The 26,917-nt window shown below is 45.2% G+C and overlaps 1 pseudogene; it reads left to right on the forward strand.

Annotated features, from left to right (window-relative positions):
- Positions 1 to 19,788, forward strand: part of LOC135553777 (ras-related protein Rab-26-like) — a 99,994-nt pseudogene extending 80,206 nt beyond the window's left edge.
- Positions 19,789 to 26,917: the final 7,129 nt, after the last annotated feature.

The raw sequence follows: 26,917 nt of genomic DNA on the forward strand, positions 1-26,917 counted from the left end.
ATCTCTAAATGCCTGTGGTTGTTTAGTATTCACCAGGCCACTGTGTCTCCTTTCCTAATAGGCTGTTAATCACGCGGCTCCTATCCGTCTAGGGCCTGTCATCACACCCACGTTCCAACACTGGTAAAGGAGAGGTTAATTACAATGTCTGTTCGTTTTCTCATTCAATCGCTCACTCTTTATCATTCTCTCTTTTCTGCCCTTTCTCTCTCTCTCCCCCTCCCTTTAAGCTTTATATTCTTCTAGTCTTGAGCTGTCATGATTACAACTGAGCTGTCATGAGTCACAGGATGTTCTGCATAGCAGCATTGTCTGTCCTGCTAGTCGTAGTCAGTGTGTGCTAAATGCCTTAGCAGGTGACCAGTCACTTCTTATATCAAACACTTCTTATATCAAAGACCTGTCTCCAAAGTCAGGATTCGTATGTTTTCCTTCAGGCTGTCTGCCTACACTGTATCCTGTATACCTGGTCCTTCGGGGTTGGAATACATATACTGGGCTTTGAATTACATTCCAGCCCGAGAGCAGAACTCCACTGTGTGTCTCTCTGTATCACTGGTGTCTTCATCCTCTAACCTGGTCCCAGATCTGTTTGTCCTGTCTTCATCCTCTAGCCTGGTCCCAGATCTGTTTGTCCCGTCTTCATCCTCTAACCTGGTCCCAGATCTGTTTGTCCTGTCTTCATCCTCTAGCCTGGTCCCAGATCTGTTTGTCCTGTCTTCATCCTCTAACCTGGTCCCAGATCTGTTAGTCCTGTCTTCATCCTCTAGCCTGGTCCCAGATCTGTTTGTCCTGTCTTCATCCTCTAGCCTGGTCCCAGATCTGTTTGTGCTGGTGTCATCCTCTAGCCTGGTCCCAGATCTGTTTGTGCTGGTGTCATCCTCTAGCCTGGTCCCAGATCTGTTAGTCCTGTCTTCATCCTCTAGCCTGGTCCCAGATCTGTTTGTCCCGTCTTCATCCTCTAGCCTGGTCCCAGATCTGTTAGTCCTGTCTTCATCCTCTAGCCTGGTCCCAGATCTGTTTGTCCTGTCTTCATCCTCTAACCTGGTCCCAGAATTGTTAGTCCTGTCTTCATCCTCTAACCTGGTCCCAGAATTGTTAGTCCTGTCTTCATCCTCTAGCCTGGTCCCAGATCTGTTTGTCCTGTCTTCATCCTCTAGCCTGGTCCCAGATCTGTTTGTCCTGTCTTCATCCTCTAACCTGGTCCCAGAATTGTTAGTCCTGTCTTCATCCTCTAGCCTGGTCCCAGATCTGTTTGTCCTGTCTTCATCCTCTAGCCTGGTCCCAGATCTGTTTGTGCTGGTGTCATCCTCTAGCCTGGTCCCAGATCTGTTAGTCCTGTCTTCATCCTCTAGCCTGGTCCCAGATCTGTTAGTCCCGTCTTCATCCTCTAACCTGGTCCCAGATCTGTTAGTCCTGTCTTCCTCCTCTAGCCTGGTCCCAGATCTGTTTGTCCTGTCTTCATCCTCTAGCCTGGTCCCAGATCTGTTTCTGCTGGTGTCATCCTCTTGCCTGGTCCCAGATCTGTTTGTCCTGTCTTCATCCTCTAGCCTGGTCCCAGATCTGTTTGTCCTGTCTTCATCCTCTAACCTGGTCCCAGATCTGTTTGTCCTGTCTTCATCCTCTAGCCTGGTCCCAGATCTGTTTGTCCTGTCTTCATCCTCTAGCCTGGTCCCAGATCTGTTTGTCCTGTCTTCATCCTCTAGCCTGGTCCCAGATCTGTTTGTGCTGGTGTCATCCTCTAACCTGGTCCCAGATCTGTTTGTCCTGTCTTCATCCTCTAACCTGGTCCCAGATCTGTTTGTTCTGTTTTCACAACTCCTATAGTGTATTTGTCAATTATATTTCGTTTTTTTGGCCCTGTTGAATTAAATTCCAGCCTGACAGTATTAATATCCAATCTCTCTGTGTATCTTTCCATTTCACTAGTGACTTTATCCTCCCCCGCATGCTGAAGGATGTTGTTGTTCTACCATTCCCCGGGATAGATGGGGACGAGATGTCACCTGGAAAGAATTATGGTTGTGGCTTTGGTGGTGAAATTCCCACGAGGGGGAACCAGCCGTAAACAGCTCAATAATGGTTAATTACTGGTTTTGGTTAATTACAAGTCAAAATGGGACCAGAGGACATTTATAGGCAAGCTGTCGAATAGAGGGGGGAGGTTGTGTTCCAGTCAACAGGATTTATTGTTGGAGAATGGTTATGAGACATGAAGGGCCGTGTGTTCAAGGTTGCCATGTTGGAGAAATGTCTTGTTATATAAATGTTTAGGGAGGCCAGGTTTGAAAATAACAATTTCTTATGATACACAAGTTATGATACACAAAGATACTTGTGTTGAGGGTTGGTCGTGTTCAGGGTTGCCCGGTTCTAGATCCTCATGATCTAGAAGAAGAGGTTTTATTCCAGGCAAACTGGATTTCTTGTTATGAGACTGAGATACGAAGGTCCTTGTGTTCGAGGTTGCCAGGTTGGAGTATATCCTAACCATGGTCCTTATTCTCAGCTATTCAATAGAAGGAGAAGTTGTATTCCATTAAACTCTTTCTTGTTTGAGAGTAACAGGTTTTGACACATGAAGGTTGCCATATTCAGGGTTGCCAGTTTGGTCATGTCCGGGGATGCCAGGTTGAAGAGTAAGAGTTATTTACCCCTGGCTCAACTGGTCTGGTTAGGAATAAGGACCCTCGTGGTGTTCTGCAGTGATGTGCTGTTCTGTGGTGCACCAATGGGAAATGCAGTGCTTTACTAGTCAGACAAGGTTAAGGAGAGCCAACGACTCAGTTCTGTTTGTTACTCTGTTGCCCTGATGGGGATTGAGTTGTGTTGACCATGAGCAATGTGACACTGTGTCTTTTCCAGTCAAGTTCCAAGCAATAAAGTGGCAAGAATGAATCAATAGTACAACATTCAAATCAAAATATGTCGATCCATCACCGATTACTCAGGTCTGTATCCATGTACTCACATCTAGTCGATAAGTAGCAAAGTGCTCAATTGAGTAAATGACAGTTGGTCATGTAGAATGTAAATAAGTGGGGAACACATTTACTGTGGGGGACCTTGTACACTGTTCTGAATTGGGTATTACACACTCTACCCTCCTCAATCACTCTGTTCTATAATATTCAAAAAGACGACTGAAGTTTAACTCAATTATGTCAATTGAGGAAGTCAATTCCTCATTTAGATTTCAGTTTACTTCCTGAATTGACTGAGTTGAAATTGAATTGACCCCAATCATGATCTCAACCATAGACATGACTGTTTTAATGGCTTCTTGGTTTACATTGTAAACACAAGTAAATGGCCCCTCTAACATCCTCTGTCTCCATCTGCCTCCCTGTTTATCTGGGTGAGTAAGGTTGTGTACTCTCAGGCAGGCTCTGATGGCATTCATTAGCCTGAAGAGGTGACCTGGGGGCAGGGTCTCCCCCTCCCTTCCTTGGCCCATGGTGCCTCTCTCCTGGGTTATTACCTGGGTTGTGTATATTAGGGCACACAAAGGAAAACATTTTAAAACGCTTTGCAACAAACAACGGAAATTAGCGTTTCTTATTGGACGAGTCAAGGTATTCCAAAAAGTTTGTTTTCTTCTATCTTGTAGCCTAATGAACTGAGCCCTGCCTAAACATCCCTGACCTCATTAGCGCTGAGTACATTAAAACACAAATCCGATTTCCTATAGTGAACTCGGAGGCTAAAAGCCACTCAGACAAAGGGACGGCTTCTCTCCTAACGGACTGAGGAGGAATGAGTGTTGAATACAGATAATACATGGAGTTTTCTTCTTCTAGCCGACCATCGTCTGTCCTAATGGGCATTACAGAGGTTAGAAGGTGTTTTCACACACAGATGGCCGCTTCATACTCGTCGCCAAACCCACTGGCTCCATGTCATCTACAAGACCCTGCTAGGTAAAGTCCCCCCTTATCTCAGCTCGCTGGTCACCATAGCATCTCCCACCTGTAGCACACGCTCCAGCAGGTATATCTCTCTAGTCACCCCCAAAACCAATTCTTTCTTTGGCCGCCTCTCCTTCCAGTTCTCTGCTACCAATGACTGGAACGAACTACAAAAAGCACTGAAACTGGAAACACTTATCTCCCTCACTAGCTTTAAGCACCAACTGTCAGAGCAGCTCACAGATTACTGCACCTGTACATAGCCCACCTATAATTTAGCCCAAACAACTACCTCTTTCCCTACTGTATTTATTTATTTTGCTCCTTTGCACCCCATTATTTTTATTTCTACTTTGCACATTCTTCCATTGCAAATCTACCATTCCAGTGTTTTACTTGCTATATTGTATTTACTTTGCCACCATGGCCTTTTTTTGCCTTTACCTCCCTTATCTCACCTCATTTGCTCACATCGTATATAGACTTGTTTATACTGTATTATTGACTGTATGTTTGTTTTGCTCCATGTGTAACTCTGTGTCGTTGTATGTGTCGAACTGCTTTGCTTTATCTTGGCCAGGTTGCAATTGTAAATGAGAACTTGACTTGTTCTCAACTTGCCTACCTGGTTAAATAAAGGTGAAATAAATAAATAATAAATAAAAAACATGCATGGCCATGCACCCTACACACTACCAGGGTTGGAAAAAGTACCGAAATACCCTACTGAAGTAGATGGAAAATTACTGGAATGACTCATATAAAAAGTGTGTAGAGTAAAAGTAATTGAGTTAAATAAAAACATTGACCCTGACAATTAGCTAATTTCCGTAAGGTTACCTGAACGTTGTTTACACGTGATATTTTCCATGCATTATAGGAAGTGAGGAAATGAATGTACAGTAGGAACTAAGACAAGAAAGCACATCTGTATTTTTTTTTTAAACGTAAGTATTTGTCAAAAAATAAATATAATATTAACATTTGAAATTAAATTAAACATTCAAAGCAATTAAAGTGTAAAGATAAAAAAAGCAATACAAAATAAAGTGCATAAACCATAAAGTTGCCAGACTTCAATATACTTCAGACTCCATATAATGTCTGTCTTTCACCAATTCAACCCTGTGTTACTAATTACTTTACACCTCTACACACTACAGACACACCAGAGGGACCCAAACTCACTCAATTACTATACAAATAAAACACTGACAAATTACAACATGAACAGAGCAGCCTTCCCTTGGTGGTTGGTAATGGAAAACACCTGGCCGTAGTGTACGAAGACTCAACCATCTGGATTTAGTTAGTAATAACTGTCTGGGCTTAACAACACATTGATAGACATACTGATGGGAATATGGCTAGCGCTCCTGGTTGGGCCTAACGTAAAGCCTTTTACAATAGCCATCAACCACACAATACAAGATGTGAGAGGGGGAGAGAAATGGGGAGGAAGAGAGGGGGATAGAGAGAGGGGGAGGGAGAGAAGGAGAATTCAACTCTGTATGTAAAATAGCAGTCCATCGAAACCCTATTCTCCTGGATGTCCTCACACAATGCTGCACTGAGTAATGCTGCACTGAGTAATGCTGCCCTTTTATGTAAAAATGAACATTCAACCATCGCACAGGGACGTGCACATGGAGTTTGCAAAGTGGATTTTCAAAGTGCATGCTAATTCTGGTTACAGCTGAAGTGGAAATTCACAACACCACAGAAGGTTTTTGCTCAGACGTTAATTGAACACCTTGTTTCCACCTCCCTTTTATGTTCAAACTGGGCATTGTGGCTATGCTACGCTGCTACACTACAGCCATCAAACCATTGAGGGAAGGCTTTCTTTGAAATCAATGAAAGCCGCTATACTGCCCGTGTTGCGTCACGTCCAACGGCAGCATCCAAGCTCAAGAATGGCGGAGGTTCAAATAAAAATGTAAGGCTGATGCAGGTTCATTCTATTGGATATATTGAAATAATGAGAAATAAAGTTGATTTTGGTTGCATATGGCCTCCACTAGACACCACTGGCTATTTTACTAAGATTTGTGACGTCAAGAAGCTTCCAGCTAGCAGAAACTCAAGCTAGCTAGCTACATTGACTAGTGCGGTTTAGCTGAGTATGATGCAGTACAGTAGGGAACATAAAGATACTCTTCCATTCCTCAAAACAACACGCTCTGTGTAGCAGCTAGAACGTCGCACTGACACAACGCTGATGACAACGCAGCGCTTACAGTTGGGCTGAGGAGTTAGCCTGGTCCAGGATCTGTTTGTGTCCAAACATGACAATGACCTTAGGAGTTGGCAAGACACAAACAGATCTTGGATCAGCTGATCCCACCCCCCTGTACAGTCATGGAGATGTTTTGTCAGTAACTCCACTGGAGTCTATGAGAGACCCGTTGTCTATTAAAGACGCACAGACTCACATTAGGTTCATTAAAGTGTTGACATGGTATCCAATGTGCTCTAATGAGTGAATGACTTCACCTTTATCACTATTATTCTGTATGAGTGACTGACTAATGGCATCCCACTGGGCGCAGACGTCAGTTCAACGTCTAGTTTTGATGTACATTTTGTTGAGTTGTCAAATGACGTGAATTCAACCTGAAATCCCCCCCAAATGATCACCATGTCATTGTATTTCGGTTCAAAGTTAGGTGACAAAAATACAAAATTATCTTACATAGATTAAATCAGTTTTCCACTTTCATTGAACATCATCACATTGAATTTGTGGGTTGAAATGATGTGGAAACAACATTGATTCAATACGTTTTTTGCCCAGTGGGATGTGTTTCAGAGGTTTATCGGATAGTTAAAGGAATAGTGAACCCACATTACAAAGAAAACAGGATTCAGAGTAAGGAAACCAATATGTCATTTGGTTGAACTATCCATTGAAGTTTGATTAGATATCAAGTCAAGTATCTTTTATCCTTTAGCTTCACAGTTTAAAGGCACAGTACAACATTAAACGTCAAAGCAAGCTTACCAAGTCCAGACATAGGCCTTCAACATTTGAAAAAGAGCAGCACAGCATAGAGTGTTGATGTGCTGTGGCATCTGCTTTGAGTTTGGCCATCCAATGCAAATGTGCTTTATTGTGGCTCAGATATCATTGTGTTAGATGTGGCTGGATGGGCAGAGCTGGGAGCCAGGCTTTCTTCCTTTGTTTGGAGGTGGAGCTGATCTGAGACCTGGCTTCAAATGCTGTAGTATTAGAACACTCTGAGTTAGCGTTAGCCTACCTGGAGTGGGTGGAGTTTTGGGACTACTCCATTGGTTAAATTGTGTCAAGGCAAGCTCAATCGATCATAAGTATTTGAAACATTTTGAACCCAGTTCTGCTGCTGATCCAGGTGAGGGGATGAGGTGCCGTGGCAATGGGCTGGTGTATACATGCTGCAGATGGGTGGGGGGTTATTTGGCTGCAGAGCGTCCTCATCCCTTAGTCTATCAGATGTGGGCATTGCCTTACAGAGGTGATGATGGGGTTGAATGGGAATGAGAGGCTTTGAAGATGGAAACTCCACCTCCAGTTGGACAAGAGTTGTCCAGACAACTCCACACTAGTGTGTCATCAGATTAAGGCAAAGGATACGTCCTGATTCTCCACTCTTCTCCCAAACAGTACGCTAGTTGCACATTCATGATGTTTTGTAAAGGATGGGATAAGTGTCAGCATTGCCTGGAACACCAGTCTCCCAGAGGGCATGGATGGATTGAACAGACTTCACCTTCATCACTATTCTCATGGATGGATTTCTCCCCCAACATGACCACTGACTTCACCTTCATCACTATTCTGCCAGAGGGCATGGATGGATTGAACAGTCTCTTTCCCCCAACATGACCACTGACTTCACCTTCATCACTATTCTGCCAGAGGGCATGGATGGATTGAACAGTCTCTTTCCCCCCAACATGACCACTGACTTCACCTTCATCACTATTCTGCCAGAGGGCATGGATGGATTGAACAGTCTCTTTCCCCCAACATGACCACTGACTTCACCTTCATCACTATTCTGCCAGAGGGCATGGATGGATTGAACAGTCTCTTTCCCCCAACATGACCACTGACTTCACCTTCATCACTATTCTGCAGGGCATGGATGGATTGAACAGTCTCTTTCCCCCCAACATGACCACTGACTTCACCTTCATCACTATTCTGCCAGAGGGCATGGATGGATTGAACAGAACAGTCTCTTACCCCCCCAACATGACCACTGACTTCACCTTCATCACTATTCTGCCAGAGGGCATGGATGGATGGAACAGTCTCTTACCCCCCCAACATGACCACTGACTTCACCTTCATCACTATTCTCCCAGAGGGCATGGATGGATGGAACAGTCTCTTTCCCCCAACATGACCACTGACTTCACCTTCATCACTATTCTCCCAGAGGGCATGGATGGATTGAACAGTCTCTTTCCCCAACATGACCACTGACTTCACCTTCATCACATTCTCCCAGAGGGCATGGATGGATTGAACAGTCTCTTTCCCCCAACATGACCACTGACTTTTATTGGATAGAAGTCTCTTACCCCCCAACATGGTCATCACTATTTCCCAGAGGGCATGGATGGATGAACGCATGATCTTTTTCCCCACTAATGGTTCATGGACTTCACCTTCATCACTATTTAGGGCATGGATGGATTGAACAGTCTCTTTCCCCCAACATGACCACTGATCCATGGATGGAGATCATGTGACTTCACCTTCATCACTGACAGGGGCATGGATGGATTGAAGCACTTTATTGGAAACATCCCCCGGAGCACTTTATTGGTACCTAACTAACAGGTCATCAGTATGTGACACAGATGTTATCAGATAGGTCACTATTTAACGTCTCCTACTAATATGTGCTCAACATGACCATGACCATGGTTACCACTGACTTCACCTTCATCACTATTCTGCCAGAGGGCATGGATGGATTGAACAGTCTCTTTGACCCCCAACACACCACTGACTTCATTCCATTTCTGTCAGAGGGCATGGATGGATTAAGGTCTCTCAACATGATGGGTTAATGGGTTCACCACATGGATGGTCAGTCTCTCCATTCCTCATGGGGTTATCCCAACACACACACAGGTCATCTCCCGATGGGGTTCATCTCCATGTGATCTCCATGTGAGGAGGGGTTGAACAGTCTCTACACCCAACAGACTTCACCTTCATCACCCACCATGGGTTGAACATCTACCCCCGTGACCAGGTCACCTTCATCACATTCTCCCAGAGGGCATGGATGGATTATCACCCACCAGGTCATCTCCATGTGACCGAGGGTTAAATCGTTACACCCACCAGGTCATCTCCATGTGACCGAGGGTTAAATCGTTACACCCACCAGGTCATCTCCATGTGACCGATGGATTGGGTCAAATGCCAGAGGGTTGGATTGAACACCATGGTCACCATCACTATTCTGACCAGAGGGCATGGATGGATTCATCTCCATGTGACCGAGAGGGTTGAATCGTTACACCCACCAGGTCATCTCCATGTGACCGGGGTTATCGTTACACCCACCAGGTCATCTCCATGTGACCGAGGGGTTGAATCAGTTACACCCACCAGGTCATCTCCATGTGACCGATGGGGGTTGATCCTAGATCTGTTCTTAGGGGAAACATCCCCTGACCGAGCACTTTATTGTTACCCACCAGGTCATCTCCATGTGACCGAGGGGTTGAATCGTTACACCCACCAGGTCATCTCCATGTGACCGAGGGGTTAAATCGTTACACCCACCAGGTCATCTCCATGTGACCGAGGGGTTGAATCGTTACACCCACCAGGTCATCTCCATGTGACCGAGGGGTTGAATCGTTACACCCACCAGGTCATCTCCATGTGACCGAGGGGTACACCCACCAGGTCATCTCCATGTGACCGAGGGGTTAAATCGTTACACCCACCAGGTCATCTCCATGTGACCGAGGGGTTAAATCGTTACACCCACCAGGTCATCTCCATGTGACCGAGGGGTTGAATCGTTACACCCACCAGGTCATCTCCATGTGACCGAGGGGTTGACTCGTTACACCCACCAGGTCATCTCCATGTGACCGAGGGGTTGAATCGTTACACCCACCAGGTCATCTCCATGTGACCGAGGGGTTGAATCGTTACACACACCAGGTCATCTCCATGTGACCGAGGGGTTGAATCGTTACACCCACCAGGTCATCTCCATGTGACCGAGGGGTTGAATCGTTACACCCACCAGGTCATCTCCATGTGACCGAGGGGTTAAATCGTTATACCCACCAGGTCATCTCCAGATGTAATTAGAAGAGTCTCAACTTGGAGAACCAGACTCTTGTCTCCATGTTCTAACAGAAAGGAGGATTGATTGCGGTGCAGTCAGAAAGCCAATGTGGACTTTTTCACTGGGATGGAGCAATTAAGCATCATTATAGTGGTGCTCTGCACAGAATACAGCTGAGATGAGGGATATTATGTTGGCGAGGGGTGGATCTATGCCCCAGTCGATTTAAAAACCTATTAACGATGGCATGGATATATGGCCTGGCCTTCTTGCTGCTCAGTGGTCAGAAGGGTTACTGTTGTTGTTGTGATGATGAGGCATTGGGTTGCCAGGTGACGGTGATTATATGGGCTGGTGTGTAATAAAGCTTTTTATTATTTCCCTTATGCCTTGTCCAGGCCTTGTCTCTACAGGGGTTTATTACTGCTGATGCTGTTTGGACTGTACTTCTTCTGCCCAATACTCTCCCTCTGTCTCTCTCTCCCTCCATCTCTCCTCTCTCTCTCTGTATCCTGAGTGTCTCTCCTCTCTCTCTGTATCCTGAGTGTCTCTCCCCTCTCTCTCTCTGTATCCTGAGTGTCTCTCCTCTCTCTCTCTCTGTATCATGAGTGTCTCCTCTCTCTCTCTCTCTCTGTATCCTGAGTGTCTCTCCTCTCTCTCTCTGTATCCTGAGTGTCTCTCCTCTCTCTCTGTATCCTGAGTGTCTCTCCTCTCTCTCTGTATCCCGAGCGTCTCTCCTCTCTTTCTCTGTATCCTGAGTGTCTCTCCTCTATTTCTCTGTATCATGAGTGTCTCTCCTCTCTCTCTCTCTCTGTATCCTGAGTGTCTCTCCTCTCTTTCTCTGTATCCTGAGTGTCACTCCTCTATTTCTCTGTATCCTGAGTGTCTCTCCTCTCTTTTTCTGTATCCTGAGTGTCTCTCCTCTCTCTCTCTCTCTGTATCCTGAGTGTCTCTCCTCTCTCTCTCTGTATCCTGAGTGTCTCTCTCTCTCTCTCTGTATCCTGAGTGTCTCTCCTCTCTCTCGCTGTATCCCGAGTGTCTCTCCTCTCTCTCTCTCTGTATCCCGAGCATCTCTCCTCTCTTTCTCTGTATCCCAAGTGTCTCTCCTCTCTCTCTCTCTGTATCCCGAGCATCTCTCCTCTCTTTCTCTGTATCCCAAGTGTCTCTCCTCTATTTCTCTGTATCCTGAGTGTCTCTCCTCTATTCTCTGTATCCTGAGTGTCTCTCCTCTCTTTCTCTGTATCCTGAGTGTCTCTCCTCTCTTTCTCTGTATCCTGAGTGACTCTCCTCTCTGTATCCTGAGTGATTATCCTCTCTGTATCCTGAGTGATTATCCTCTCTGTATCCTGAGTGATTATCCTCTCTGTATCCTGAGTGACTCTCCACTCTGTATCCTGAGTGTCTCTCCTCTCTCTCTCTCTGTATCCTGAGTGTCTCTCCTCTCTCTCGCTGTATCCCGAGTGTCTCTCCTCTCTCTCTCTCTCTGTATCCTGAGAGTCTCTCCTCTCTTCTCTGTATCCCAAGCATCTCTCCTCTCTTTCTCTGTATCCTGAGCGTCTCTCCTCTATTTCTCTGTATCCTGAGTGTCTCTCCTCTCTTTCTCTGTATCCTGAGTGTCTCTCCTCTCTTTCTCTGTATCCTGAGTGACTCTCCTCTCTGTATCCTGAGTGATTATCCTCTCTGTATCCTGAGTGACTCTCCACTCTGTATCCTGAGTGTCTCTCCTCTCTCTCTCTCTCTGTATCCTGAGTGTCTCTCCTCTCCCTCCATCTCTGTATCCTGAGTGTCTCTCCTCTCCCTCCATCTCTGTATCCTGAGTGTCTCTCCTCTCTCTCTCTCTGTATCCTGAGTGTCTCTCCTCTCCCTCTCTCTCTGTATCCTGAGTGTCTCTCCTCTCTCTCTCTCTGTATCCCGAGCATCTCTCCTCACTTTCTCTGTATCCTGAGTATCTCTCCTCTATTTCTCTGTATCCTGAGTGTCTCTCCTCTATTTCTCTGTATCCTGAGTGTCTCTCCTCTATTTCTCTGTATCCTGAGTGTCTCTCCTCTCTTTCTCTGTATCCTGAGTGTCTCTCCTCTCTGTATCCTGAGTGATTATCCTCTCTGTATCCTGAGTGATTATCCTCTCTGTATCCTGAGTGATAATCCTCTCTCTATCCTGAGTGACTCTCCACTCTGTATCCTGAGTGTCTCTCCTCTCTCTCTCTGTATCCTGAGTGTCTCTCCTCTCTCTCTCTGTATCCCGAGTGTCTCTCCTCTCTGTCTCTGTATCCTGAGTGACTCTCCTCTCTGTATCCTGAGTGACTCTCCACTCTGAATCCTGAGTGTTTCCTTATCATGTCTCTCCTCTTGTTGTCATCTCCACCCCAGGCCTGGCTGACTGAGATCCATGATTACGCCCAGCAGGATGTGGTCCTGATGCTGCTGGGAAACAAGGTGAGGTTTCCTGGGTTAGGCCTGAACCCAGACAGACACACCTGCAGCCACATCAGACGGCAGCCCAGACACAACAGACAGACAGACAGACAGACAGACAGACAGACAGACAGACAGACAGACAGACAGACAGACAGACACAAAGAAAACAGACAGACACAACAGCCATAAACAGAGAAACTAAAACAACTGTACAGTATAAACGTAGCCCAGGACTTGGAGGATCTATTCACAGTATATCCTCATAGTGTAACACTAAACACTAAATCTACCTTTTAAATGAGAATACGCATTTTTCTGAAGCTCAACAAGAAAGGAAATTCAAATGAGCACCACAATGCCCACTCCACCCATGATCTACCAAGGTTTTCCAACACACAGCTTTGACCTAATACAGTAGCTGTGTTGGTCTATTGTACTTTAAAACGACATGTAGGCAGGTTGCAATCATTCTGGTTTTAACATTGAGCATCAATCTGAGCCTACTTAGTAACCCGGCGTCCGGATTCACTTGTATATGTTCTATGAGTACTTCAGTGTCTATTTCCTGATTCAAATGTCCATTGGAACAATAAAGTTATCTCTAGTCTACTGGAATTGCTTCTAACCCTGACACATCTGCTGCCAGATAACAACACAGACACAACACCAGATCAGCACATATGAAGGAGGGATGTAACAAATCACTGCTACTATAAATAAGTCCCATCCACATACTGCTAGAACAAGGAACAGATGCTTGGTCCAGAAGTTTAGTCTAATCTAAACAGTCCCCACACACCGGTAATCATCCGCTCATTAGAAAGCTCACACATAATCTAGACTCATTAAGAATTGTAGGTCTGATCCCATATTCTGTACGGAATATGTTGTTTTCCATTACGTAACCCTTCTGGAACAAGGTGATTTTTAAGACAAGCCCCTGCATTGATGATAGTGAGACTGAGGCTGGTCATGCATGGTGGTGGTATGGTGGTATCAGAGAATCTCTACCTTTCTCATCTCTCTCTCTCTCTTGCTTTTCTTTTTCTGATCTCTTCCCAGGCTGATGCCACACAGCAGAGGGTGGTGAAGAGAGAGGATGGAGAGAGGCTGGCCAAGGTGAGTGTCACTTTAAAGAAATTAGTTAATACTGAGGAAGATGCAGATTGACTCGAACAGTGAACGACACCACGGTCAATTAACTGTCTCTCTCTCTCTCTCTCTCTCTCTCTCTCTCTCTCTCTCTCTCTCTCTCTCTCTCTCTCTCTCTCTCTCTCTCTCTCTCTCTGTGTGTATCTCTCCCTCTGTGTATCTACAGTTGAAGTCGGAAGTTTACACACACCTTAGCCAAATACATTTAAACTCAGTTTTTCACAGTTCCTGACATTTAATCCTAGTGAAAATTTCCTGTTTTAGGTCAGTTCGGATCACCACTTTATTTTAAGAATGTGAAATGTCAGAATAATAGTAGAGAGAGTGATTTATTTCAGCTTTTATTTCTTTCATCACATTCCCAGTGGGTCAGAAGTGTACATACGTACATGTTTAACTTGGGTCAAATGTTTCGGGTAGCCTTCCACAAGCTTCCCACAATAAGTTGGGTCATTTTTGGCTCATTCCTCCTGACAGATCTGGTGTAAATGAGTCAGGTTTGTAGGCCTCCTTGCTCGCACACACTTTTTCAGTTCTGCCCACACGTTTTCTATAGGATTGAGGTCAGGGCTTTATGACGGCCACTCCAATACCTTGACTTTGTTGTCCTTAGGCCATTTTGCCACAACTTTGGAAGTATGCTTGGGGTCATTGTCCATTTGGAAGACCCATTTGCAACTGAGCTTTAACTTCCTGACTGATGTCTTGAGATGTTGCTTCAATATATCCACATAATTTTCTTTTGTCATGATGCCATCTATTTTGTGAAGTGCACCAGTCCCTCCTGCAGCACAGCACCCCCACAACATGATGCTGCCACCCCCGTGCTTCACGGTTGGGATGGTGTTCTTCGGCTTAACAAACCTCCCCCTTTTTCCGATGGTCATTATGGGCAAAGAGTTCTATTTTTGTTTCATCAGACCAGAGGACATTTCTCCAAAAAATACGACCTTTGTCTCCGTGTGCAGTTGCAAACCGTAGTTTGACTTTTTTTATGGTGGTTTTGGAGCAGTAGCCTCTTCCTCGTTTAGCCTCTCTCGGATATGCGGGACAGTAGCGTCCCAACTGGCCAACATCCAGTGAAAATGCAGAGCACCAAATTCAAATAAATGACTAACATTTTAACTTTCATGAAATCACACATTCAAGATACCAAATGAAAGCGACACTTGTAGTGAATCCAGCCAACGTGTCAGATTTCCAAAAAAGCTTTTCGGCGAGCGATGCTGTTATCTGAGGATGGCAGTAAACAAAGACAGAAAAGCATATTTCAACCCTGCAGGCGCGACACGAAACGCAGAAATAAAGATAGAATTCATGCCTTACTTATGACGAGCGTCTTCTGTTGGCACTCCAATATGTCCGATACACATCACAAATGGTCCTTCTGTTCGATTAATTCCGTCGATATATATCCAAAATGTCCATTTATTTGGCGCATTTGATCCAGAGAAACACTGGTTCCAAGTCGCGCAACCTGACTACAGAATGTCTCATAAGTTACCTGTAAGCTTTGTCCAAACATGTCAAACTACTTTCTTAATACAACTTTAGGTGTTTGTTAATGTAAATAATCAATAAAATTGAAGACTGGATGATCTGTGTTCAATACCGGAGGAAAACAAAGTGGAGCGAGCTTTTCAGGTCACGCGCCTCTATCAGAGAGTACACTTCCCTCATTCTGAACAGTGTTACTTCTTCATTTCTCAAAGGAAAAACCTCAACCAATTTCTAAAGACTGTTGATATCCAGTGGAAGCGATAGGAACTGCAGGGAAGTCGAAGTGGATTCCCAATGAAACCTCATTGAAAAGAGAGTGACCTCAAAAAATAAAAATCTGAACGTTTGTCCTCGGGGTTTCGCCTGCCAAGTAAGTTATGTTATACTCACAGACATGATTCAAACAGTTTTAGAATCTTCAGAGTGTTTTCTATCCAAATCTACTAATAGTATGCATATCTTAGTTTCTGGGTCTGAGTAGCAGGCCGTTTACTTTGGACATGCTTTTCATTTCGACGTGAAAATACTGCCCCCTGTCCCAAAGACGTTAACTGTGGATATAGATACTTTTGTACCTGTTTCCTCCAGCATCTTCACAAGGTCCTTTGCTGTTGTTTTGGGATTGATTTGCACTTTTCGCACCAAAGTATGTTCATCTCTAGGAGACAGAACACGTCTCCTTCCTGAGCGGTATGACGGCTGCATGGTCCCATGGTGTTTATACTTGCGTACTATTGTTTGTACAGATGAACGTGGTACCTTCAGGCGTTTGAACCAGACTTGTGGAGGTCTACACTTTTTTTCTGAGGTCTTGGCTGATTTTTTTTTTATTTTCCCATGATGTCAAGCAAAGAGGCACTGAGTTTGAAGGTTGTCCTTGAAATACATCCACAAGTACACCTCCAATTGACTCAAATGATGAATTAGCCTGTCAGAAGCTACTAAAGCCATGACATAATTTTCTGGAATTTTCCAAGCTGTTTAAAGGCACAGTCATCTTAGTGTATGTAAACTTCTGACCCACTGGAATTGTGATACAGTGAATTATAAGTGAAATAATATGTCTGTAAACAATTGTTGGAAAGATTACTTGTGTCATGCACAAACTATAGTTTGTTAACAAGAAATTTGTGTAGTAGTTGAAAAACGAGTTTTAATGACTCCAACCTAAGTGTATGTAAACTTTCAACTTCAACTGTATCTGTCTCTTTATATATATATATATCTGCATCTCTCTTTGTCTGTGTGTCTTTTTCTCTCTCTAACTCTCTCTGTATCTCCCTTTCTCTGTATCTCTCCTCTCTTTTTCTTTCTCTCTCTTTTTCTCTCTCTCGGTATCTCTCGCTCTTGCTCTCTCTCTCTGTATATATATATATCTCTGTTTCTCTCTCTCTCGCTCGCTCTCTGTCTGTCTCGCTCTCACTCTCTCACTCACTCTCTCACTCTCTCTCGCCCTCTCTCTCTCTCTCTCTCTCACTCTCTCACTCTCTCTCTCTCTCACTCTCTCTCGCCCTCTCTCTCTCTCTCTCTCTCTCTCTCACTCTCTCTCTCTCTCACTCTCTCACTCTCTCTTTTATTGGACTCAGTCCATTGATCTAATTCATATTGATTTTCACTGTTGGGAGGAAAATGCACCGTCTGCAAAAATCAAAGATAAATATCAAGAAGAAAGGCCAGGTTTATGAGATATTACTTTACCATAGAACCTGAATGTAGTCTGTCTGTGTACAGTATCTTTGCACCAAGGATCGTTGCACCACGGCCTGCTATCTTGATATTATCTACAGGCTCTTTCATGCTTCTATAGGATGGACATCTAGTCTCATTTTTCATATGTTTGTATTTTCTCTATAAACACATGCATACAATACAACAGTGAGGAATATTTAGTTGAACTCAATTTCACAGCAATGCACTCTGAGATGAATACAGATACTGGTGCAAATAGGACTTTGAATGTTGCAGGAAATGTGAATACACTTTCTCATTCCCCCTGACTTCCGCTGTGGAACACGGCTACAATACAAATATCAAAGTGCCTTGCAGACCTGGGTTCAGCTACTATTTGAAATCATGTCAAATAGTTTAGATGGGCTTGATTGAGCTTGCTTTCGCAATGGAGCCAATAAGAAAGTCTCAAAATTCCAAACCCTGCGCATCCGACTCTCCAGACAGGCTAAAGCAAACGCTCAAAGTATTTAATAGACTTCAAATAGTATTTAAACCCAGTCTGGTGCATACCTCGAGTGCTGATAGCATAAACCTGGAGAGAGGAACACATTAGCCTAGTCATTACTATGGTGCTGGATGCTGAGACAAATCTCCCACGCACACCCTGCCTGAGGAATTCTTTGTCACATAGCTAGTATTCCAGTCTGCTCATTGGAATGGTTCTGAAGGTGCACTCCCAGCAGTACTATAGTCACCCCTGTAGTGTCTGTATTATTTCCCTGTGGGTCTCTGTGTTGTTGTGTCTTCTGGGTGCTGAGGGTGAATGTTAATATGGGTTTATGCTCAATATTCTTTGTCATTAGCTGCTGTGCCTAAAACACACACATCATTTGTTACTGCCTGGCCAGCCAGGGGGCAACAATGGTCTCTAATACTGTTACCATTAGCAGCAAAGTAACCTTGTCCCCAGGCTATCAGGGAGGATATCTGGTGCTCTAGACGAGCTACAAAGACACTCAAGACAATGTGAATGTGGCGTGTTCAACTCAAGATACCCTGCCTGTCTGTTTCTCTGCAGGAGTTTGGGGTTCCATACATGGAGACCAGTGCAAAGTCTGGCCTCAATGTGGAGTTATCCTTCACTGCTGTGGCCAAGTGAGTATGAAACTACACAGGGGTCCAGTCCAGAAACAAGCCCTAGCCCCTGTCCTCTATTCTTTAGTCCCTGGTCTCTAGCCTTGTCCCTGGCCTCTGGCCTTTAGCCCATTGTCCCTGGCCTTTAGCCCCTTGTCCCTGGCCTCTAGCCTTTAGCCCCTTGTCCCTGGCCTCTAGCCTTTAGCCTTTAGCGCTTAGCCCCTTGCCCCTGGCTTCTAGCCTTTAGTCCCTGGCCTTTAGGCCCTTGTCCCTGCCCTCTAGCCTTTAGGCTCTAGTCCCTGGAGCCTTCACCTCTCAGCGAAACCCCTAGCCCCTTTGTCCCTCTTTAGTCCCTGGTCCCTGGCCTTGTTGGCCTCTGGCCTTTAGCCCTTGTCCCTGGCCTCAGCCTTTAAAGGCCCAAGTCCCTGCCCTCTAGCCTTTAGCCTCTAGTCCCTGGATCTTTAGCCTTCAGACCCTGGACTCTAGCCTTCAGTCCCTGGCCTCTGCATTAAGCCTTAGAGCCTCTAGCCTTCAGTCCCTGGCCTCTAGCCTTACTGGCCATGGCCTTTAGCCTTCAGTCCCTGGACCCTGGCCTCTAGCCTTTAGCCCCTTGACCCTGGCCTCTAGCCTTCAGCCCCTAGTCCCTGGCCTCTAGCCTTCAGTCCCTAGACCCTGGCCTCTAGCCTTCAGGCCCTAGACCCTGGACTCTAGACCCTTCAGCCCTTAGACCCTGGCCTCTAGCCTTTCCCTAGACCCTGGCCTCTAGCCTTCAGTCCCTAGACCCTGGCCTCTAGCCTTCAGTCCCTAGACCCTGGCCTCTAGCCTTCAGTCCCTTAGACCTGTCCTCTAGCCTTCAGTCCCTAGACCCTGGCCTCTCTTCAGTCCCTAGACCCTGGCCTCTAGCCTTCAGTCCTAGACCCTGGCCTCTAGTCTTCAGCCCCTAGACCCTGTCCTCTAGCCTTCACTCCCTAGACCCTGGCCTCTAGCCTTCAGTCCCTAGACCCTGGCCTCTAGCCTTCAGTCCCTAGACCCTGGACTCTAGCCTTCAGCCCCTAGACCCTGGCCTCTAGCCTTCAGTCCCTAGACCCTGGCCTCTAGCCTTCAGCCCTTAGACCCTGGCCTCTAGCCTTCAGTCCCTAGACCCTGGCCTCTAGCCTTCAGTCCCTAGACCCTGGCCTCTAGCCTTCAGTCCCTAGACCCTGGCCTCTAGCCTTCAGTCCCTAGACCCTGGCCTCTAGCCTTCAGTCCCTAGACCCTGGCCTCTAGCCTTCAGTCCCTAGACCCTGTCCTCTAGCCTTCAGTCCCTAGACCCTGGCCTCTAGCCTTCAGTCCCTAGACCCTGGCCTCTAGCCTTCAGTCCCTAGACCCTGGCCTCTAGCCTTCAGTCCCTAGACCCTGGCCTCTAGCCTTCAGTCCCTAGACCCTGGCCTCTAGCCTTCAGTCCCTAGACCCTGGCCTCTAGCCGTCAGCCCTTAGACCCTGGCTCTCTCTCTCTATTCATGTACACTGTTCCACTTCCTCCTACTCGACTTCTCACTCCATTCCATCTCTGTCTCTTTTCCTCCACCCTTCTGATCTCTTCCTTTCTCTCTCAGAGAGCTGAAGCACAGGTCTATGAAGGAGCCCAACGAGCCCAAGTTTAAGCTTCAGGACTACGTCAACAAGGAGATGAAGAGTGCTGGATGTGCATGTTAGAACACTAGGTGTGTGTAGTGCGTACCTGGCCGTGCTAGCTCGTGTCCTTCACCATGTCAGATGTGTTACACTCATACAAGGTGATGTTATATGACGACCTGGCCTCAGCCTGTGAGATAGAGAGCCGATCATGTGTGAGATATACCCCTGAACCACCCAGTTTGTCTTTCCTTTGTCCTCTATGCTCTCTGAAATAATCCATGATGTCCATATTCTAAGGTTATCTAGCCGTCTCACTCCTCTCCTCACCTCCCTCTTTTCCTCTCCTTGGCCTCTCTCTTCTCCTCTCTTCACCTCTCTCCCATCTCTCCTCTCTTCACCTCTCTCCCATCTCTCTCTCTAGACCCTCCCTCTCTTCACCCTCTCCCATCTCTCCTCTCTTCACCTCTCTCCCATCTCTCCTCACCTTTCTCTTTTCCTCTCCTTTCTCTCTTCTCTCCTCCCTGGCCTCCACCTCCTTCTGCATCCTTCTATATCCAGCCATGACTCTTACTCCATCAGTGCTTTCTCCTGTTAACCCTATGACTGTCTGACACTGACCCTGGCCTCTAGCCTTTAACCTCTATGACTGTCTGACCATGTTAACCTAGTCCCTGGCCATGTTCAGCCCTATGACTGTCGGACCATGTTAACCCTATGACTGTCTGACCCTGTTAACCCCATGACAGTCTGACCATGTTAACCCCATGACTGTCTGACCATGTCAACCCCATGACTGTCTGACCATGTCAACCCCATGACTGTCTGACCATGTTAACCCTATGACTGTCTGACCATGTTAACCCTATGACTGTCTGACCCTGTTAACCCCATGACTGTCTGACCATGTCAACCCCATGACTGTCTGACCATGTTACCCCTAGTCTGACCATGTTCAACCTCCATGACTGTCGGACCATGTTAACCCTATCTGTCTGACCCTGTTAACCCCATGACTGTCTGACCATGTTAACCCCATGACTGTCTGACCATTCAACCCCATGACTGTCTGACCATGTTAACCAAGTCTGACCATGTTAACCCTTTGACTGTCTGACCATGTTAACCCTATGACTGTCTGACCCTGTTAATCCTTTGACTGTCTGACCTGACCATGACCCTATGACTGTCTGACCATGACTGTCTGACCATGTTAACCTTATAACTGTCTGACCCATGACTGTCTGATCCACTATGACTGCCTGACCCTGACTGTCTGACCCTGTTTGAGTCTGACCCTGTTAACCCTATGACTGTCTGACCATGTTACCCTATGACTGTCTGACCATGTTACCCTATGACTGTCTCATGTCCATGTTAACCCCATGACTGTCTGACCCTGTTAACCCCATGACTGTCTGACCCTGTTAACCCCAGGACTGTCTGACCATGTTAACCCTTTGACAAGTCTGACCATGTTAACCCTTTGACTGCCTCTGACTGTCTGACCTAACCCTTTGGCCTCTGACCATGTTCTTTGACTGCCTGACCCTGACTGTCTGACCCTGTTAAGCCTGTCTCATGTTAACCCTATACTGTCTCCACTATGACTGTCACCCTGACTGTCTGACCCTGTTAACCCTATGACTGTCTGACCATGTTAACCCTATGACTGTCTGACCATGTTAACCCCAGTTAACCCTATGACTGTATCAGTTAACCCTTTCACTGTCTGACCATGTTAACCCTATGACTGTCTGACCATGTTAACCCTTTGTCTGTCTGACCATGTTAACCCCATGACTGTCTGACACTGTTAACCCCATGACTGTCTGACCCTGTTAACCCCATGACTGTCTGACCCTGTTAACCTTATGACTGTCTGACCGTGTTACCCTATGACTGTCTGACCATGTTAACCTATGACTGTCTGACCATGAATGTCTGACCATGATAACCCTTTGACTGTCTGACCCTGTTAACCCTATGACTGTCTGACCCTGACTGTGTAACCATGTTAACCCTATGACTGTCTCATGTTAACCCTATGACTCTGACCATGTTCCTATGACTGTCTGAATGTCACCACCTTTGACTGTCTGACCCTGTTAACCCTATGACTGTCTGACCATGTTCCCTATGACTGTCTGACCCTGACTGTGTAACCATGTTAACCCTATGACTGTCTGACCATGTTAACCCTATGACTGCCTGACCATGAATGTCTGACCATGATAACCCTTTTGACTGTCTGACGCTGTTAACCCTATTACTGTCTGATCCACTATGACTGTCTGACCATGAATGTTTGACCATGTTAATCCTATGACTGTCTGACCATTTTAACCCTATGACCGTCTGACCCTGTTAATCCTATGACTGTCTGACCATGTTAACCCATGACTGTCTGACCCTGTTAACCCTATCACCATGTTAACCCTTTGACTGTCTGACAATGACGGTCTGGCCTGACTTCTCGGACCATGTTAACCCCTTGACTGTCTGACCATGTTAACCCCATGAATCTGACCCTGTTAACCCTATGACTGTCTGACCATGTTAACCCTTTGTCTGTCTGACCATGTTAACCCCATGACTGTCTGACCTGTTAACCCCACTGTCTGACCCTGTTAACCCCATCTGTCTGACCCTGTTAACCTTATGACTGTCTGACTCCATCTGTCTGACCATGTTAACCTATGACTGTCTGACCATGAATGTCTGACCATGATAACCCTTTGACTGTCTGACCCTGTTAACCCTATGACTGTCTGACCTGACTGTTAACCATGTTAACCCTATGACTGTCTGACCATGTTAACCCTATGACTGTCTGACCATGAATGTCTCTAACCCTTGACTGTCTGACCCTGTTAACCCTATGACTGTCTGACCATGTTAACCCTATGACTGTCTGACCCTTCACCTGTTAACCCATGACTGTCTGACCATGTTAACCCTATGACTGCCTGACCATGAATGTCTGACCATGATAACCCTTTTGACTGTCTCTGTTAACCCTATTACTGTCTGATCCACTATGACTGTCTGACCATGAATGTTTGACCTGTTAATCCTGACTGTCTGACCATTTTAACCCATGACCGTCTGACCCTGTTAATCCTGACTGTCTGACCATGTTAACCCTATGACTGTCTGACCCTGTTAACCCTATGACTGTCTGACCATGTTAACCCTTTGACTGTCTGACAATGACGGTCTGGCCATGACTTTCGGACCATGTTAACCCCATGACTGTCTGACCATGTTAACCCCATGAATCTGACCCTGTTAAGCCTATGACTGTCTGACCCTGATGACTGTCTGACCATGACTGTCCCATGTTACCCTATGACTGTCTGACATGACTGTTAACCCTATGACTGTCTGACCATGTTTCCCTATGACTGTCTGACCATGTTAACCCTATGACTGTCTGGCCATGACTGTCTGACCATGTTAACCCCATGACTGTCTGACCCTGTTAACCCCATGACTGTCTGACCTGTTAATCCCAGGACCCTGTTACCCTATGACTGTCTGACCCTGTTAACCCTAGTGACTGTCTGACCCTATTATGACTATCCCTGTTAACCCCATGACTATCTGACCCTGTTAACCCCAGGACTGTCTGATGTTAACCCCATGACTGTCTGACCCTGTTAATCCCATGACTGTCTGACCCTGTTAACCCTATGACTGTCTGACCCTGTTAACCCCATGACTGTCTGACCATGTTAACCCTATGACTGTCTGACCATGTTAACCCTATGACTGTCTGACTAACATGTTAACCCTAGTCAGACTGACCATGTTAACCCTATGACTGTCTGACCATGTTAACCCTATGACTGTCTGACACCATGTTATGACTGTCTGACCATGTTAACCCCATGACTGTCTGACAATGTTAACCCCATGACTGTCTGACCTGTTAACCCCATGACTGTCTGACCATGTTAACCCCATGACTGTCTGACCAATGTTAACCCTATGAGTGTCTGACCCTGTTAACCCTATGAGTGTCTGACCCTGTTAACCCTATGAGTGTCTGACCCTGTTAACCCTATGAGTGTCTGACCATGTTAACCCCATGGCTGTCTGACCTGTTAACCCTATGACTGTCTGACCATGACTGTCTGACCATGTTACCCAATGACTGTCTGAACCCTATGAGTGTCTGACCCTGTTATGACTGTCTGACCCTGTTAACCCTATGACTGTCTGACAATGTTAACCCTATGACTGTCTGACCATGTTAACCCTATGAGTGTCTGACAATGTTAACCCTATGAGTGTCTGACCCTGTTAACCCTATGAGTGTCTGACCCTGTTAACCCTATGAGTGTCTGACAATGTTAACCCTATGAGTGTCTGACCCTGTTAACCCTATGAGTGTCTGACAATGTTAACCCTATGACTGTCTGACCCTGTTAACCCTATGAGTGTCTGACAATGTTAACCCTATGACTGTCTGACAATGTTAACCCTATGAGTGTCTGACCCTGTTAACCCTATGAGTGTCTGACAATGTTAACCCTATGACTGTCTGACCCTGTTAACCCTATGAGTGTCTGACCCTGTTAACCCTATGAGTGTCTGACAATGTTAACCCTATGACTGTCTGACCCTGTTAACCCTATGACTGTCTGACCCTGTTAACCCTATGACTGTCTGACCCTGTTATATTACTGTCTGACCCTGTTAACCCTATGATGTCTGTCTGACCTAACTGGTCATTTCCATGGTGTTAACCAGATAGTGTATATTTTCCTGACAACTGACCCTGTCTGACCCTGACTGACAACCTCTTCTCATTGACCACCGAGCTATAACCCCATGTCTAGCTCACTCAAACTACTGTCTAGAACCACCAAACTGCTTAACCACCAAACTGACTGTCTGACCCTGATCTTAACCCTCAAATGAGCTGTCTGAGCCTGTTAACCCTATGACTGTCTGCCACTCAAACTAGCTGATCTATAACTCAAACTAGCTGTCTTCAAACTAGCTGATCTATAACCACCAAACTAGCTGACTGCCACTAACCACTCAAACTAGCTGATCTAGAGCCACTAGCTGAACTAGCTGATCTAAACACTACTACTGATCTATAACCACTCAAGCTAGCTGATATATAACCACTCAAACTAGCTGATCTATAAACACTCAAACTAGCTGATCTATAAACACTCAAACTAGCTGATCTATAACCACTCAAACTAGCTGATCTATAAACACTCAAACTAGCTGATCTATAACCACTCAAACTAGCTGATCTATCAAAAGCTGACTCAAACTAGCTGATCTATAACCACTCAAACTAGCTGATCTATAAACACTCAAACTAGCTGATCTATAACCACTCAAACTAGCTGATCTAGAACCACTCAAGCTAGCTGATATATAACCACTCAAGCTAGCTGATCTAGAACCACTCAAACTAGCTGATCTAGAACCACTCAAACTAGCTGATCTAGAACCACTCAAACTAGCTGATCTAGAACCACTCAAACTAGCTGATTGAGAACCACTCAAGCTAGCTGATCTATAACCACTCAACTAGCTGATCTAGAACCACTCAAACTGGCTGATCTAGAACCACTCAAACTGGCTGATCTAGAACCACTCAAACTAGCTGATCTAGAACCACTCAAACTAGCTGATCTAGAACCACTCAAACTAGCTGATCTAGAACCACTCAAACTAGCTGATCTAGGAACCACTCAAACTAGCTGATCTAGAACCACTCAAACTAGCTGATCTAGAACCACTCAAACTAGCTGATCTAGAACCACTCAAACTAGCTGATCTTGCTACTGTTTTAGCCTATTTCTTTTTAAATGACTTCTTGTTGATTATTTTGCTTAACAAGCACCTTGAGATTCTGTCTGTAATGAAGAGCTATAAAAGTTTAATCAATGATTATTATTATCCCTGGTTGACCCCATGACCCTTGCAGTCTACCTTCCTATCACTGTATGACTCCTGGCTTATGTCCCAATTATCACTCCTTTCTCCCAAAGTGTGCACTTGTTTACTTCCCTTCACTGATCTGAAAGGGTTAGTATGATTGGTATAAAAAGCATGATGGAAACTAGCCCATACCTCCACCAATCCAATGCTTTTAGATTTGTGGTAAGTAGTGTACAAGTGCACACTTCAGGAAAAAGATGTTTATTGGGACACACCACTTATATCCCCTATCACTGAATGAACCTCCATCACTGTCTTACTCTGTTAAACTCCACTGTCAGTTCTGCTGCCTGATCCAACGTGTTCATAATAAGAAGAGGAAAAGAGTCCCGCAGAGCTCATTGTATTCATGTATCCCTGAGTCTGGATGAATGTATATATTGTATGTAGTCCAATGTATATAGTCAGGTCATTGTCAGTTGTCAGGCTGGCTCAGTCTCACAGTACAGATGTAGGATCTTAATTTGAGCCAGTTCTTGACCACAGGAAAATAATCCAGCAGCAACTGGAAATGTGAATTATTATGTGGATTAAAATGATTGGACATTTTTGTAGGGGTTGATACATTTTCGTTAAGGCAAATCAAGTCTGACATTTTAAAGTGGAAATTACAATCTTTAGAAGCCTTTTTAAACCTTGAATACATCACACATTTGCTTTTCCTCTCAGCGACAAAGAGTGATCAAATGTAAGATTCTACATCAGTAAGTCAAATGTTCAGGCCTTTTCAGCCTACTTCAACTCACCAGCATTCTAATCTCCTACAGTGGTATTCATTTAAAACAAGCATTTTGCTAAAGATCACCCATAACCGAATGTAGTGAAATGTATATTCAACGTTAAAGTCAAGACATTGATGGAAAATGTTAGAAGTTAAAGTGTAGTGTCTTACCTGTCAATCAAAATAAAGGCAGATTGGAATTCAGTGGCAATTTCAAAATCACTCTGAAGTCCAATACATCTAAAGTAAGTACAGTTTTAGAGATAGATTATGGTTAATGCATACATCTATTTTTCTGGTGGAAAAATACTAATTACGATGTACAAAATGTTGAATTGATTTAAGTTGTCTTTTCCTGCCAGTAAATGTTTAGTCGAGCCTTCCGTAGATCTCTTGTAGTTGTGGTAAGTGTAGACCTAGCTTGATAATGAAGCGTTGAACCTGGAGAGAACTCAAATGAAGCAAATCAAATATTTTTTGTGAATTTTGTCTAAAGTGTTGTACAGTCATTCG

The sequence above is a fragment of the Oncorhynchus masou genome, chromosome 14, assembly GCF_036934945.1.
Source record: "Oncorhynchus masou masou isolate Uvic2021 chromosome 14, UVic_Omas_1.1, whole genome shotgun sequence".
In the NCBI taxonomy this organism is placed as follows: Eukaryota; Metazoa; Chordata; class Actinopteri; order Salmoniformes; family Salmonidae; genus Oncorhynchus; species Oncorhynchus masou.